Source organism: Plodia interpunctella, chromosome 15, assembly GCF_027563975.2.
Source record: "Plodia interpunctella isolate USDA-ARS_2022_Savannah chromosome 15, ilPloInte3.2, whole genome shotgun sequence".
NCBI classification, from domain to species: domain Eukaryota; kingdom Metazoa; phylum Arthropoda; class Insecta; order Lepidoptera; family Pyralidae; genus Plodia; species Plodia interpunctella.
Window position 1 is genome coordinate 6,757,617 of NC_071308.1, and position 19,004 is coordinate 6,776,620.

Here is a 19,004-nt window from a genome sequence, read left to right on the forward strand (position 1 = left end):
CTTGTTCTTACTGTTTACTGTTTTTTTTTTTGCTAACTGGGCAAAGGTCTCCCCCATCCCATTTCATTTCTCTCTATCTTGCGCAACGTCCGACCAGCTCTTTCTGAATGTCCTCAGATCGTCGCTCCATCTTGTTCGTGGTCTTTCTCTGTTTCTGTAGCCACGATGTGAATGCCATTTGGTAGCTACAAAAGCCCAGCGGTCATGGTGCATTCGGCAGACGTAACCCGCCCAGTTATATTTTATATATTTTCTTCTACATTGTAGTTGTAACCCACTGCTGGGCAAAGGTCCAATAGTTTAATTATGAGGAAATTTATTTACTTACTTATTTATATACTTATGTACTTTTACCATTGTATATCTTTCTATAGATGTCTTATTAGGCAAGGTGATTTTAAGAGATAACAATAGCATTTTCAAAGAAGATTGACATCAGGCGGCCGGTCTTAATTTCAGAGCGTAAAGAAGAGAGACAGAGAGCAACATTAAATAAATAAACTAAAATATCATTTAGACGGTTTTCGTTTTGAAATGTTTTTTGGGAAAGACAATTCTCAGAATATTCATTCGTGTGTATCAAAACTACCCTCAATATGCGAATACAAAACACAATAATGCTTGTCATGCTGTATGGAAATATTCAATCAATCAACCAGGTGTTATAAAGTTATGCCTATTGTAAAAAAAAAACTTTTTACTTAGTTTCCTATATGTAAATTATATATTTATGCTGTTATGTTGTGTATATAAATTAATTAAAAAAAAAAAACAACTTCCTCACTTTGATGAATTATAACAATAACAACTCATTTAAAATGAAAGCAAGAATTAAATAATACACGCTTTAATTCTTAAATTTTGTTTGTGTGAATAGAAATATGACGGGAAACAATGATAGGTTCGTGTCGAGTGAGAACCCACATCTGTTTTGAATAAACAATACATACACCAACGGGTATATTATCCTGTTATTGTGACCATCTTTCAGTTCTAAACAATATTTACTAATGTGTCCGTATGTCTGGTTATTCTGGCGTCTTTTATACTACTTACTAAGCAAGCAAACGAATGCGACTACAATCCTTAAAAATATATAGAAAATATTATTCCTTACATATCGATGGCATCTAACAGCTTCATGAAATTACACCAAACGCTTTTTCCCTAAATAGTGGTATATATTGAAAAATCATCGTAATCCATGACTCGTATCGCCCACACTGGCCGTATCGCTATCCTGTGATTGTTCGAATGTTCCACAAACAGAAACACGCATGCATTTGCAAATATGAATAACAATTGACCGAAAGCCGCGCAAACACTTCTCAATTGTTGTAACTACGTACGGCTTTAGCGTTTAATCTACAGTTTTAATATTACATATATTAAAACTGTAATTTGTTAGTCATTTCACATATATCACATTAATATATTATACTAGATTGTATGGGTGTTTTTCAGAGCGCTTCGGCCACGCTGTCATTACCATTTTTCAATTTTTTTTTAAATTAGTTTTGCTATCTGACTTTATAGTCTGTAATGTGGTACTGTCAATTTTATGAATGATTAATTTTGGAAAATATTTCAAGAAAATTGACAGATCGTAATGACAGCGCAGCCGCAGCGGTCGAAACGCTCTGCGACACACCCATAATCACATTAATTAAAATAGTTTTGTAAATGGATGGATGTATCTACATTTTATCTAAGTTATTCGTTCACGGAAAATTTACTGATTTTGAACAAATTTGATATATATAAAGATCTTATTCGTAAAGATCATGTTACTTTTTATCCAGATATTTTCACGGGATCTCTCTCATTAGTGAGAGGGATATGAAATTATAATATTATAAAGGCGGATGTTTATTTTTGGTTTGGCTCAGCAAAATTCTACATTTCATCGCTAATATAGTTCGTTTTGTCCTCGAAGTTTACTCTGAAAGTTTAAGTTTTTATCTGGAAAAAAAAAAAAAATATATATATATATATATTTTTTTTTCATTCAGAAAAAATATATATATAATTGATTTTTTTAAATATCTATATATATATATAATATATATATATATATATATATATATATATATATATATATATATATATATATATATATATATATATATATATATATATATATATATATATATATATATATATATATATATATATATATATATATATATATATATATTCATTTAAAAAAATCAATTTCATAAAAATTTGTCCAGCCGTTTGAGCGTGAAGAATTTTTATGTCCCTACTTACCTATATACATATATATATGAAATATATTCTCGTGGGATTATTCAAAAAGTCGTATTTTTTCATTATTATACACGATATTCATTTTATGTATTCATTTGGTAGATAGATTAAACATATTGGACATCTGTTTCGAGCAAAAATTACTGAGAAAGTTAGTGACTGATATTTAATACAATGAAACTATGGCACTCGAGTACTTCTAGTATAGCCTAGGCAAACCTCAGGTCGGACAAGAAGTCCAAACGTTTGACTAACAAATTTATGCTCAATCCCAGGAGAGACCCACTTGCATCGTAACTCAATACCGTCAAACTACAGATTGACCTGCCAAGTCTGAGATTGACCAGTCAAACCAAAATTAGCTAAAGGGATGTCTCTCTCATTTCGTAGCTCCCTCAGCTATATATCTATATATATATTATTTTTTATTTAGCCTAAAGCATGCTCAGTTCCAAGTTGCATGTAGCCTAAAGCGGATCAACGCATTTCGATTAGTTAACGAAAGAATATTCAGGCAATCAACATTTTTAGACATATTCTATCAGGCAAAAAAGTCAGTTAACCTACTCAAGGTTAACCACTCAACTTTGATATTGACTTTAATCTACTTTAGTCTACCACCATCGTTTAGACAAAATGACGTACTTTTAGTTTTTCTGCGCAGGTTATAATTAACGTCAATGTTGAATGGTGCAACCCACCCTAAGTGTACGGCATTTGATCATCTATAGCTAAATCAGCGTGTGTACGATCAAAATTGAGCAGCCTCATATTTTTAGATAATATGTAATTTTGTAATATGATGATACAAATATAATTCCTTATTTATCACAATAACACACATTTAGAGGTGAACACTGAAATCGTAATGAATATTAATGTAATCAATGTCCGGTAATAATCTTTGATTGAAACTGATGCGATATTCATAAAAGCAAGAGAATATTGGTGAGATTATTTGAATTAATAACAAAATCAGATCAGCTTGACTAAACATTTAGTAACTTGGTTGATAGTATTATGTCCAACATTTTATACTTAATTTTCTTTTTTGCTTGTATAATTCAGAGTCAAAGCATTTATCGATAAATTAGACCTTCACAGTTATCTTTCGTGTCAATTTTCTCAAAAATACTGACTGGCATTTCGGAACGATCACTGCTGAGAAAATTGTCGGAATAAACTCATTTAAACAGTGTTGTTCCCTATCATACCAGAAGGGCATACCATAATTGTTTTATAGATTTTTTTTTACTAGTAATATAACAAAGTATATGAAACACTTGGTCAAAAGGTATTAACATACATGTTAATACCTTATACATTGCTAAGGTACTTTTATAAACGCATTTACGGTACTATCCCTACCTATATCCCACTCTGGTTCTACTTGGTGTATTAAGTCTTAATTCTCTAAGAGGTCATAGGGATCATTATCAATTAGTAATGTGTTTGAAAGTACTCCGAGGTAATATCCATGCCACTGAACTTCATAATGAGTTATGTCTGTTGTATGTACCTAATAGAAGACTTTTACAACGCAATTGTCAACCACGCAAACTGTTCGCAACACCTCATACGCGTACTGTATCCCATGCACAGTCTCCGCTGTGCCGCATGCTAGCGGATCTCAACAACGCATTCCTGGGGGCCTACCATCAACAACGTTATACAATGATTCAAATGCAGGGCAGTTCAGTTGAGGAACCTAAAATGAATCACGTTATTTGGTACCACCAACTTAAAAAAGTCGCATTTGAATCGTAAGGAGAGAATGAAATCAATTAAAAAAATAAAAATTGACAGAAGCCAAATGTATGAAAGAGATAAGGCTATACGATGTCGATATATTTTATCTCGTTTCAAGAGTTGCGTTCCGATATCAAATTCTTACCATTTTGGGTAAACAATACGCACCATTTTGTTTAAAATTAAAATGTATTTATGTATGTGTATATGTTATGTGTATGTGTATATGTTACATGACTTTACTAAATACAAAACACAATAAAATAAAATATTTAAATTGAAATAAATGCAATATTATGCAGACTAAAAATTTGTCGGTCAAACATCTAAAGTTCGGTAAAAGTTCGAAACATAAAAAATGTACCACAAAATAGTTTCCGTGGCACTTAGGAACTATCAATAATAGATAGACATCGTTGTTTTCAGCGACAGTACCGCCACGTCAGTGGGACTTCTTTCGTGGAAACCTATCTGAAATAGTAACTTTTTTGAATCGCCAATTTTGACAGCTAAGCGATCCAGTTTACGTTCTCAATGCACATCATGGTACGGAATTGTACGCAAAATGAGTGAATGAAATCGAATTGGCGTATTGTTTTGGTCACTACCTATAATGGATCGTTATATTATCTTGATGGTACGAATTAGCGATGCAGATCAGTTTAGGTCCCGAACTGAATCGCATTAAGAGAATCATCTCTTACCATCAGGTAAGCCCCCTGAACCAGGAACCTGAGTGTGATGTGTTCGTGGATGGATTGAAGATGCTTGTCAGGAATTGTTTGCAGTTTTGTGAGATTGACGAATGTGAGTCAACGTGTTTAGGATGATAATATTTTGTTTCTCTAAGAAATTTTTTAAAGTGCCTATTTTTCCTTACTAAATACTTTAAAAGGATACATATTGTGTACCGTTGTATTTAGTTAAATAAATAAAACAAATGTTATGATTGAGATCGCGAGTTGATAAAAATATGAAGATATAAGTATAATATAATATATACATATCACCAAACAAAATATATGAGAATTTGGTCTACCTGGCAGCATCCCTCCACAGGTTGATGCATGGGTCAGCCATCGCGAAGCTCAACTATAATAGAGGGAGCAAGGAATTTATACCATGAAACTATATTCCGCTGATTTTGTAATGAAAAATAGACTTCCATATACCAAAATATGATTTAAACCTTTCGTAATATAAATTTTTTTACATTAGACTACAAATAAAAGCAAAATAATTAAAAAAATAATAAACCAACCTCTTTTAATCTTATTTGAAACTCCATCGGGAGCGCAATCGAAGGGCGCAGCAATTGAACTATTATAAAGTAGTAATGTCTTACTATCATAGGCTAATACGAACAGTTAGCAATACAAAATGGACTTGAGAAACTTTTAAACATCTGGAAGCTCTCCGTTGAAAGCTTATTTCCGAGTGTCAACAACAACTGGGTCTACAGAGAAATTTATTTTTCTAATAAATAGATTAAATTATGAAGAGCCTGAAGTTTTATTGTACTTTTATTGACTTCCTCTCGTTATTGTATTATGAATCTTTATTGGAATTATGTACATAAAAGTATTAGCTATTCACTTCATGATTCATGATCAGGTAAATATTTATCTGTTAGTTATATTTTGCAAGCTTGATATGAAGCTATTTTCAAGTAAAAAACAGGGCATGGAATTAAATAAAATACAATGCAATATATTTTATTCATAACAATATTATGCAACATTGTTATGAATAGAATCTTTTTTACCGGTTATCACAACAGCGTAATAACTGACTAACAAGATCAAGTGTGACAACATATTGTGTAAAACAATATACCCCTATTTATCACATTTAATGAAAATACGGACATTTTTATCACGAAATTCATAACATAACAAGGTAGCATGAATATGAATTTTCTTTCATACACGCTTAGTATCGCAAACATATTAATCATAAGCTTGGCGGTGGGCTATCAAGCCCAGTCGAATGTCCACAACAATAGTGTCCACCTCAAACAATGTAACGTTGTCTCCTATTCACATACACAATATACATGTGTGGTGATAGTACGCATGCGCGCAGCATCTGTGGCGCTTCCCGCAACACCCTATGTCAAATGGAGAAAACTTAAACCAATTTTGAACTTTATGTTCTTTTCATTAAGGTTGGAAATTGTTAAGGAGATATCCAGAGTAAAATTCAAATGCGAAGCGGCATCACTATGAGCTTCAGGATACAGATTTTTTTAGATGACTCCAGACCGCGTTGAGATCGGGACGTGTCGCCTATTTTCGGGAATTGCCGAATATAGTTACGTGTAAAACTCCTCATCCACAAAAAAGTACATTTTCAGTGACGGTATTTTTTTTTCGTGAGTGTTTTGTTTCGTGCCACAGTGTAATGTGAACGAGGTCCGTGAACACTTTGGGATTTAATTTGAAGGAAGTAAGTCGAAGTTTATTTACTTCCAGCAAAGTCTCCGAAGGAATGTTAATAAGATGTTTAATGTTAGTCTGTGACGGGCGGAATTTGAATCGCGATTTTAATTAATCTGAATAATTTATATAAATATTAATTATTACTTTGACTTTCAATGCTTTTTATTGGGTAAGTTGGGTGATTTTGTAAAACTCTTTTGGTACTTATTTTATAATTTTCTTTGACATTGGACCAGGCTAGGCACAATACCAAAACATATTGTTAATTAAGTCTTTAGAATTTTCTACCTAGAATTACGATTCGACCAATTAGAGCCAAATTTTTTGAAATTTTTTGACATTGTACAGAATATTTTCTAAATATTTCATTATTCATTTATTAACACAAAAAACAGATTTCAATTCAGCAAATCGATATTACAAGCAATTTACTAGAGTACATCGTGACATATAAGTACTTTTTAACCCGAATTTCCCACGGGAGCCGAGACCCGAGGTGGTGCAAGTGGTGTAAATGTTAATTACTATTTCTATCACTCTTTCTCTTTCTCTCTAATGAAAAAACAAATTCGCTCAGCATGGTCCCGGTTGCGATCGCAGCAAAGCTAGGGATCAGTGCAAAATAAATTCCTTAAAAGTTCTAAGATTCGTCTGTGATTTTAGGAACGGTCACCTGGCTGTTGTCAACACTCCTTGGGAATGCTATTGTTGTCTATCAGCTGCGTATGTTATGTGTCCCTTAGTTGCCTACGTGTACGATATCCACGTGAGCATATAGAGTGATCCCATTCTATTACTATCAGTGGGACATCGTAATTCCCTTTTTAATTAAAGCCCACTTGTTTTTACCCAGAACATTGTTCCCGTGGGCGTAATATAGTATTATAGATTATATTAATAACTAGAGCTAGTAATTGTACCCCGGGGCTATGCTCCTGTAGGATTTTAGGTGTGAAAAATCCACCATATGTCCTATTCCAGTATTGTATTTCACCGTGTACAAAATATCATCTTAATCTGTTGAGTATGATTAACAAACATCTTTACATAGGTTTTCACACAAATTATTCGCATTTATAAAGTTTCATTTCTAGATATACAGAGACAAAATATACCACGACTTTATCCTTTACAACGTTTACTGAGAAAAGAGTCGCGAGATAGCTGCTTATTCTTCTGCTTCTCACTTTCTAGGGCTTCTATCTTAGTAACAGTAGTAACCTGTCACTTCATACATAAATTTATATTTAAATAATGGTAAGCCCTTCTGGTATAATAAGGACCAACACTGTTGGAACGAGTATCTTTCGGCATTTCTTCTCAGCAGTGGTCGTTCCGAAATGCTAGTAGTTTGTACCTTTGGGAAATATCATTTAATTTAGAATAAGACGTGAAAAAGTGCCTGTGAGAAAAATCCCTAGTTTATTTACATTAAATGTTCTCTGAACTACAAAACCTCAGATCGAGCGAATCCAATATTGCACCTTTTCATGACGAATTAAACAATGCAGATAAATGCACATATTGTAACTTTTATCTCTCATTACAGTTGTAAAAGGTATAAGAAATGAAGTCCTCATTCAGATGGCGGATGCAATAAAAATCTCCAAAATGCGGCCCTAATTCACGACGAGCCCGGTTTTGCCAAATTGCGGCTGTTATGAGCCATTATTATGATTTTCCCGCTATAAATAAAGTTGTCCAACTTTTTTCTTTAATTTAAACACTTTAATTATTCGTTTTCGTAAAAGCATTTGAGAAATAAAGCACGAGAGGATAAGATAGGTAACCTTTATACTTATTGATGAAAATTATTTTCAGAACAAAATTTATTATGTTTAAACGATTTGAATATTTAAATGATTTGAATGATATGTTGAAATCAGATTCCTTCTTATAGGTTATCTTTTTTCTTTTGGGTAAAAAAAAATCTCACGGTATAAATTTAAGCAGATTTTCCTTTATTCACTGCATCCTCGGATTTTACTAAAAAGGCAGAACAAGTAAAGCAATGTTATTAACATAATAGGGGCCGAAAAGCATATTATTGAAATAATTTTTATTTTGTTAATTTAGTGGCAGTATTAATTTAAGAGATGATATGTGAAATACTTTGGTGCTTGATATGTGATTTTGGTGATTACAATTGAGAGATTCTTCAAACTTTTGTCTGTTTTTTTTTTGTTACCTCTATCCCTCAAGTATTTTAATTACTTTTGTATAATGTAGTTACTAGGTATACAAGAAAGAGTTATCTCTAACATAAAACGCTATCTTCAAAGCAACAAAAGAGCAATTATTTTAACTTTAGGTAGCTGTTTATAAATCACCCAGTCTCTGTGTTATCTCAATAAAATGTAACAGTAACTTAATATAAAGTGATGTTCAGACGTCTGTGAGTTGTGAAGAGAAGTACTAAGGTAATGTAAAAAAATGAAATTATTTCAGTTGTGAAAATTACAGGGAGGTTATGAAAGTGGTTAGCTTTTGCCCGCGGCTTCGCCCGCGTTAATTTCAGAGATATAATTTCTTGCAATATCTCGCGAATGTCGATCGAATAGAAGCTTGACTAGTCCAAATTAAATTCTTGAATATCATTTAATTATTCTGTAAATTTAAAATTACCATCATTATTCAATGTACAAATCATTCATTAATAATTTAGCATATTCATTAAATTAAATGTTTTTTAAACTAAATACATTTACGCGGTTTCCTTTTTCCATTATACACATATATTGTACAATGCTCAATATCAATTCATTAAATTATAATGTTGGTTAATTCTATTTAAAGTGCGGTTCAAAGCAAACATATCTTTGAAAGTTAGAATTAATTAATTTGCCGTATCAACAAAGGATTTAGCGGTTAGGAAGTTTTAATTGCTGAATCATTAAACCATTTTATGTACCCAACTCATACATTCAGTATGTTTATTAAAAAAATATATATTTATCACGCCCCTTATGCATCTTCTTTATGTCAATTTAATGATTCCGATTGTAGCTTTTAAGGCGATCTTCCATCACCAACTACTTAAACTAAGTTAGTTTAGCTTAGCTCGCATAATTGAGACAGATTTTCGTACATAAATAAATAAATGTGTATGGACATATCACACAGATTGAATTGGCCCCAAAGTAAGTTCGAGACTTGAAAGTTAGAATTATTGGATTCAATTGGATAAATGTCTTTGCTTTATATGAACTGGCGGCCCTTCCCGACTTCGCTTGGATAATAAATTATACACTGAAACTTTTCACTGGATCACACTATAAAATAAAAAGCCTGTATTAAAATCCGTTACGTAGTCTTCAAGATCTGAACGTACCTATGTACGTTGTCCCTACAGACAGCGGGAAGCGACTTTGTTTTATACTACCTATATGATAAATCTTTATTTTTCTCACTTATTATCATCATATCGAGTGTACTATTGAGATTTTATTCAAGTCGCCTAAAGGCATCTGACATGACTTTTACGACTACTTTCTACCTTCTGTTTCTTAGCTTCTGTGACAGGTAGTTGCATACACACTAGGGAACTTAACTGTCAACCAGTGTGTAGGTTTCCTCACGATGTTTTCCTTCACCGGAAGCAAGTGGTGATCTATGAAAACTAGTATATACGAATAAGATTGGTATACATACTCATATGGCCCGAGTAGGATACGAACCTGAGTCTTAACCATTACACCACCACCGCTTCACAATTTAACTGAAATTAATTTAAAAGATATAACATTCATGTATTCAAAATAAACTCAAATCATTACATCATTTTGTAATGTATTATTTACAAAAAGGGAATCCAATTTCGTGCCTAAATTTCGCTTCCCCATTTTTACTGGTTCTGAACAGGGACCACTTGTTTCGCGTAGGTAGGTATGGGTTATATTAGCGTCCGGAGCAACGCAAATACCTAAATTGTGCGGATTCCAAAAAATCCAATTTTCGTAAATGGTGAAAATGATTTGTTTTACAGCGATTCAAATACGAATGTCTATATTGCAAGCGTTGTATTTACACTGACCGCACTGTTTATTTGATGTCCGACTATTGGATTCGAGGTTCACAAATACGCTATTTTTTTTTCAAATCAGTCTTACGTATTTTTTTTTATGCCTGGTCAATGTGACTAATATCCAACAGAAAATTATGGCTCCCTGGCTAAGCCAGCATATACATTTTAAAAGTAAATAATAATATTATATTTTTTTGCAAAAACAAATAACCTTGTAAAGCCAAGTTGTTTTTGCCTTTTGTGTTTCTATGTTATTTCCTGCCGGTTGACTGGAAGAGATTCTTTCTGAGGATAAATCCGTCGTTGCTAGTGCTTTTTCTGTTTCTTGTGTCTTTGTGTTTTCTTATGCAATAAAGTTATTTCAAACAAACAAAAGTCTAAGTATGTAACGCTTTCAGATCTAGTCTATCTCTGCGCCAAATTTTATCAAAATCAGTCCAATCGTATTTCAGGAAAAAGGTCTAAAGGTCAGGAAAAGGCTATGTCACTTCAGTCAATAATGTAGCTAGTTGTATTTTTGGATATCGTTAAAGAAAAGCAATTAGGTATATAAGTTACTAATTACGCGTCTACTTCACATAATTTGTCTAATAAAAGGCAACAATTTCGGGTGAACATGTTGGATGGGTACAGTTTAACCTCTGTCAGAACTTTTTCAATTATGTTCAGAGATAACACACCTAATACCGGCAAACATATTTATGAGAAGTTTCTGTGCGTAACTTGAAGTGTTATTGAGGGCTTACTCGCCATTTCGCCCGCTTGGTGAATTTGCCAGAATGGGCGGACCGGCACCTCCAGTTTCTAAATCTTTTTTTGGTTTTATGTACTAGGAAAGTAGAATTCCATTAACAGCAACAATAAAAAAAAATAATAAAAATAAAACATGTAATTTTATATGTTGAAATATATTAACCTTTTGACTCTTAATAGGTGCAGTTGTGGAGTGAAACATGTGCCGAAACTGGAATTCGTTTTATTAGTTAGGTTATACTTACTTACCTATGTACTCAGCAGACTTAGCGTATTAATCTGCGCTATGGCTTGCTAGTTGACAGCTCTCAATTCACGCATAGACGTTACTCCAGCGGTATCTGGGACGTCCGACTTCTAGTTCTTATTCTACTTTATATACCTATAAAGGACGGAAAACATGCAATGACAAATTAAAGTAAAGCTCACAAGTGTATATACGACTACCTGCCAATAACTATTATAACTACCTAGTCGTAAAAGTTATGTCAGATGCCTTTGGGTAACTTGAATAAAAACCTGACACCAGCGTTAGAAAAAACACACTCGATAAGGAATAAGTAATTAATAGATATCCGCCCGGGCGAAAGCCAAGCGGGCAAAATGGCGAATATGCCTTGTACAGAAGTTGTGATGAGTAAGAAGGAAGGTCAACTGTTAAAGATATACCTATCTGCAAGACGTGTTGCAAAGTTGAGGAATTTAATAAAGTGAGCATGTGTCTTTTGAAAAGAGTGCCATTAACTTTAAGCTATAAATCCATCGTAGCTCTTCTGAGAACTTGGTGTACAAACATTATGCGGAGAAAACTAGTTTACTGAATATCGGTTTCTCGAATGAAATTAGTTTCATAAAAGTGATTGTACCTATTTGTAACAAAAGTTTTTATTTACATACATTTCTATTTAAATTATCTAATTGTACCTGAATTTGGAAGCAAGGCTTAAATTTTAGATTAATTGGAATCATAAGCTTACAAAATATTTAAGATTTTTTTTTTATTTATAAAATTTGGATTTCGAATGCGATCAAATCAAATATGCACGCTGTGTGCGCTTAAAAAAGGCTGGCAACTTTTTTTTTTCAATTTGTATGGTACCGAACCCGGGATGGGCTGCTAGTTATAATCTAAGTTATTTTGACGTGCAAAGTAATAACATTATTTATCAGGACAGACACAGCTGCATTGAATTTGTTTATTTAAATCTTTCCAGAGGCGAAACTTCAAGAAACAATATCCCGTGAAGTGAATTTGCCAGGGATTATACCGAGTGCTGGCTTCATTTTATTTCTATTTAAACCGCCGGAGGATTTGTAGAGTGTCGCATAATGCTTTAAATCCGTCCTGTTCCGCGAAGCAGACACAGATCTGTTTATTTTGGTACAAATTTAGACTCAAAATCAATATGGAGGAAGAGAAACTTAAAGAAAAACGATCGTTTTGTAATTTTGAACTTAATATACATACAATACGAGTTATTATGTCGTAGCCAGATATATTAATTGGCGAATGATATAACTGGCGATATCTCGATATATCGCGACCTCGGTGGCGCAGTGGTAAAGTGCTTGCCTTTGAATCGAGAGGTCCCGGCTTCGATCCCCGGTTGGGTCACGATGGAGAATGATCTTTTTCTTATAGGCCCTGGTCTTGGATGTTTATCTATATATGTATATGTTATAAAATATAGTATCGTTGAGTTAGTATCCCATAACACAAGTCTCGAATTTACTTTGGGGCTAGCTCAATCTGTGTAATTTGTCCTAATATATTAAGCTATATTTAAATTCAAATATAACATGATACTGGTTCCTAATTTGTAATAGATGCTTTCCTATTGTAACAAACTCAATTTAAATTGAACACAATATTTGTACCTCAGTGTAGATTTGTTTTTATTGAAACTCTTCAATATAATGAGGGCTGCTGTGAAGATCGTTTTGGAATAGTATAACAATAAAATTATACTCAAGATGTACTTCAATAAGAACGATAAACGTCGTTAGATCGGCAACCATTCCGAAGACTCGCTCACGTGAGTAAATATACCGACCGAGAGTTAGAAATATTTATTTTCAGTGGATACATCGATGCCCTTTCAACCGTTTTCATCACATAATTGAATGAATTGTGTTTCAATTCTTCGCGATTGAGGTATATAGTGGACTATTTTGAATATACATTTTTTTTAATACTTAAGGTCAATTGCACCAATCAACTTTGATTTTGGCTTTAAGGGGCGCGCCGCTGACGTTTAGACAAAATGGTGTACTTTTCATTTACGTTAAAGTTTACGGGAAATTTGACGGTGAACCACTCTTAAGATATTTTTCTTTATAGGAACGTTAATTAAACTTAAATACTAACAACGCGCAATGACATAGTCAAATACTATAAATAATCAAGTGAGCCGAGCGCTTGAGCATAATAAGTATTTGTATGCATTTGTACATGGTATAAATCTGTTTACTAAGACTCTGTTATACCTGTCAACTTAACGCTAACTTTGATTAGATAAAATGACGATATTTGCGTTGTTGAGCTCAGGTTAAAGTTTACGTCAAAGCTGATTCGTGCAATTGACACTAAGGTAACGCAGTCTCTGTTCCATTTTACTCATGTAGCCAGGGAGGCTCGGCGAGTAATTAAATTTATGATATCTTCCCCTTAATTAACCTAATTCTCATTATTCGATCCAATGAGACGAAATGCTTTCCGTATCAAATTAGAGATTTCGTTTTCCTTTCAAAATCAAATTGACACCCCACCTGGGTAGACCCAGGTGGGGTGTCAATTTGATTTTACGTATCGGCTTATCTTCTCGAAATGTTAAATTTTACGTAGGAGTGATTAGTTAAAATCTATAGGGAGTTTAGGAATGAATTATAAAAAAATATACTAATAATTGATTCATCGTAATTCATCCTCTCAGCCACAAGAAGTCCACTGCTGGACATAGTCCTCTCTCAAAGACTTCCACAAAGACCAATTGAAAGCAGCTTAATTGAATTTCGTTTGTCAAAATTCTATTGGTTTCGTTCGCGTATCCCATCCACCTGAGGCGATAGCATAGTACAGCAGACAACCACTAAAGTTCGTTCAAATTCTGATATCATTTGTAAAGTATTTATAAAAACATTCCTACACTCGATACTAGTAGAGACCATGCTCTAAGGAAAATATCATAAGAATATATTAACAAAATCGTCAAGTTTAAAATGGCCGCGTATTTAATGACTCCTCGTGTTAATGAAGCACCTGAGCGGACGCTCTTGAGTGTGCATTCTGTGGAGCAAGCACCTCTTTACAGGGACATCTTGGTACTTCAGGTAGTACTTTGAAAATACTCAGAAATCTGATTGTTCTAGGTAATAAAAAATATTTTTTTTATTCGGTCATTTAAGATGTTATAGTTTTGTACTAACATTTTTAAAAATATATTGAATAATATCGTGGAATGGAGCATAGAGCTCCATGCATGCAGTCATTGGTTTTAGGTTACTTTAAATATATTTTTACTCCATTTGATTATAGTCGAATATATATTTTTTTCTGTATTTTTATGTAGGTATTCTTTTATCACGATTTTATCTATTTTAATCATCATCTTTATGTTTAGAAATTATTTCAAATGATTTTTATATTTTATTTATTCACTAAGTATGTGATATTCCTTAACAGAATATTTATAAGAAGCCTAAAATGCGATGGATATGGGAGGAATATACAAGTGTCGGTGTTGGGTTGATGACTATGATGAAAAATAGGGAGTTCCTTTTTTCCAGAACATACCATTTACATAAAATAAATTCGTATATAACGTGATAATTTAATTTATCTAATAATTTACTTCGGTAACATGTTGTGATCGTTAATATACTATGCAGCGGATGGTATCTAAATCATATATTTTCAAAATTTATCAGCCACATCTAATAATTACACTGAAAGGTTCCTTTTTGAGCCGGAATAAATTGAATCCTGCCTCAAAGGGTGCGTGTACAAACTATCTGATTATTTATTTATATAATGTTAAGTGGTAAGGCTCCGAAAACGCTAATCTTCTATACTCGAGAGGCATGTCCGGATTTATACGTAAATAAATACGAACTGCTTAACATGCTATACAAAAATATATTGTTAAATTTAATTTATGTGAACAAAAATTAAAGTGAATGTTCGCCTTATTAGTATTTTATACTTAACCAAAGATATCGAAAAAATATTCTTTGATATTTCTGTCCATAAGTAAAACTATTAAATAGGTATTTATATAGATACCTATTGATACTTTATTTTCTTATATATAACAAAATGTCTTTGCAGCTTATATCTATAAAATCAAACCAGCTATCACATCATATTTAGATAAATGTTTTAATTGGATCTTAAGTTTTACTATTTCCACTAATAACTACTAAGAGAAGTAGCCCCAAGCCCCAAACACTATAATTTTCTAGAATATGTGTTACATTTAGTGGAAATGGTGAAACTTAAGATCCAATGAAACAATAAAAAATAATTAAATTTAAATATAATTTCGATGCAATATATTTGGCCTCCCCGTAACTACACCATTTTCTTCCTTTTCAACAAGAAGATCGCCCAAGTAAATAAAGTATTTAATAAATGATCATATAAATATTTAGTTGCCTTTGATGAAAGTAAAACATGATAATCCTAAGAATAATTTATAACACAGCGTTACGGCGAACTTTTGACAACACTGAAATGAAAAATCTTCATCACGATTTATTAATACTCAATTTATTCCGACAATTTAAAAAAATGTTACAAGCTCCAACAATTTCAAAATACAAATGACCACAACATTCTTTCTTAAAAAAAAAGAAACCAAGATGGCGCCTAGAGGCTGCAAAATTAGAAATTCAACTACCGTTGGTGTCTATAAATATATTATAGCGGAGCTGTAAACAGATGTCCCTCGCCATAAAGAGTTAATTATCTAAGAATACCGGCCCTGCTATCCCGACGATGCCAGAATAGCTCCCTAGGGAACGAGCGTTTCGCCTTTCTTTTTATTTCTGTGTTGCAACATGATATATTCGTGAGAATTCTCTAAAAGTGTTGAGTGATATCTTGATCTTCACATATCGTAATATAAATGACACAGAAAGTAGAGGTAAATTTTTAATGTTTATATTATTCCTGACTCTCATCCTCGCTTATTCCCGTTTGCAATCTCGGCTATGATAAATGTGTTTTGCCTGATGTCAACCCTCTTTGGGAATTATTTCCTAGCTATCGAGGCATTGATATTCCTTGGTCACCTCGTACGACAGGACGATATAGAGTGACATTAGCATATTGTTTTTTTATAATTCTTCTTCATTATTTTAAAAGAACAAGAAAGTTACATACAATTTTACTTCGTTCTTATAAAATTATCAAATGACTTTAAAACATCTAGTCATTTAGATCAAAATATGCCCGCTGGCTGATAAATAATGAGCTGATAAATAAGACTATAAATATGTAAATATAAAAAGTTATTCCTGTAAAAATATCATGAAATTTAACGATAACGACAGAAATGTGTTTACGTAAAGATCACTGTCAACAAGTATTACATGTTTACCTTTTTATCTTAAAAAAACTCCGGATAATAAAATCTGGCAAATGAACCGACGAAAATATTTTAAAATAATTTTTTTTTTTGGACGGAACCCTCACAGGATTGTAAGGGTTCCATCCGCTTTGTTGTCCGTCTGTCAATGTATTTTTCTCTGGAATGCGTACACGTATCAAGTTGAAACTTACATGAAATATCCAGGCCGATGGACACTTGAAAGAAGCTATGAAACTTGTAAGTCGACGCGATCAAAATATATGAGCATTTATGTTAAAAATTTTGCAATTTCATAGGTAACTCAAAATATACAGGTAATTCCTATTGACCTCGATGTAATAGTTTTATATGGTATATAAAATAATAAAATTTGACAAAAGGTTGACCTAACAATGCAGAAAGAATAATAAATCCTAAAGTTCGATCAAAAAACATGAGTTTCATGGAGCAAATTTTGAGATTTCACATTAAAATCGAAGCATGTAATCGGCCACTTTCGATGAAGGCAGATTCAAGCCTGTCCTTGGCAGAAAAAAAATGTTATGCAATCATTATGTGGGTAAGTCTTAATAAATATTCAGTATTTTTGTCGGTTATTTCCCTAATTAGTTCTTTCATGATCCACAGGGATTCTAATTCCTGAAAGAATTAATCTCCATATTCGTTGAATTACTTCTTAGGTATTTTTTCCTTTTTTCTACTAATTTATATATTTACATATTAAAATTCTTGCCTACCGGTTTTCGATGATCGGATGAAAACAGGAATCCTAAGTAAATTACGAAATCCTTACTAATCCATACTAATATGATCATTAATAAAAGAAATATAAATGTCGGTCTGTCCGCATGCACGACTAAAGCGCTCGTCTGATTTTGATGAAATTTGGTATGCATACAGTTAAAGACTCCCTCACATATAGGTTACTCTTTCAAAAATCAACCCCCAAATGATTATAATTGGGGGATGAATATACACGCGAGTTTAGCGGCGGGAAAAAAATGGTATTGTTATACTTACTTAATCTCAAAAAACATCTTGTATATACGATTACTTATTCCGTTCAGACAGTACAGAGAACAAAGAAAATGAGTTGAGACATCTAAAAGAAATAATTTTATAGTCACTTATTGTGCGCGTAAAGCGGTCATAAAATATCTTTTACTTGGCCGAAGTGAGGTGAGCGTTAGAGTTGAATACGACAGAAGCTTGTGCTAAGCTGTGCTAACTGAAACTAAATTTCGATCATCAGAAAGATATGAAATTCTATTAGTTTCTATAAGTGTTGTGTCGAAGTACAAAATTCCAGAGTACCGGTGGCCTAAACAAATACGTTTAGGCCACCGGTACTCCGGAATTTTGTAAGTTTTGACAAACGAAATTATATAGCTATATATAGCATTCGAATATTAGGTTCAAACAATCATGTTTGAACCTTAGCTTCAGTTACCACAGCGTTGCAGAGCACTAATCGAGTTCGGCCCTCACACTGGCTTCACAAGGAAATTAATAGCTATAGCTACTGATAATGATTTCAAAAATGAGTTGCATTTATAATGAACAAAAATAAAGAACTATAAATTCAATTTAAACAAAAAAAACAAATACCTCTTTTTCCATGTGACGCACGGCTTGCAGGAATCTCGGCTTTCAGACGTCATTTGTAGAGAATCCCATTAAGAGAGTAGGTCTACTGTCAGCGATATCATTTTATGTCCCACTACCATCTACATGTTTTTATTACTTAGCTTTATGTGGCTGCTTAAAGTTTCATATAGATTAAATGAAGTCGGCTCTAACAAAGGCTTTATATGTGTGTATACAAGACTTATTTTTTTAACTTACTATTTTTACCAATTTTTGAACAATAAAATCCATAACTCTTTAGATTTGTAAAATTACAGGGATTTTAACTTCTTTCATTGCGTAGCTAAGCTGAAGTAAACGCTATGTAAGGAAAACTTCGAAATTAATGATTTGATTACTTTCCCACATTTGATCAGCCTACTAATGATTTCAGCAATAAATGTTCTCAGCAATGATCGTTCCGAAACGCAAGTAGCATCCTTTGAGAAATCCTAAAAATATTAAGTATAAATGCGAAAATTTTTGGGGATATACATCCCATCCCCATCCGTGAATGTTTGATACTCTTTCACGCAAAATCTACTGGAC

General features: G+C 32.8%; 2 protein-coding genes across 2 annotated transcripts in view; one reads left to right on the top strand and one right to left on the bottom strand.

Annotated features, from left to right (window-relative positions):
- The window catches only part of LOC128675801 (odorant receptor 13a), a 101,475-nt gene that overhangs the window by 20,893 nt on the left and 61,578 nt on the right, over positions 1-19,004 (bottom strand). The window lies entirely within an intron of this gene.
- LOC128675800 (protein amalgam-like) overlaps positions 6,289-19,004 on the top strand; it is a 56,660-nt gene continuing 43,944 nt past the window's right edge. The window contains exon 1 of the mRNA XM_053755482.1: positions 6,289-6,468. The gene's annotated coding sequence lies outside the window, so the exon portion shown is untranslated. The remainder of the gene's footprint in view (positions 6,469-19,004) is intronic.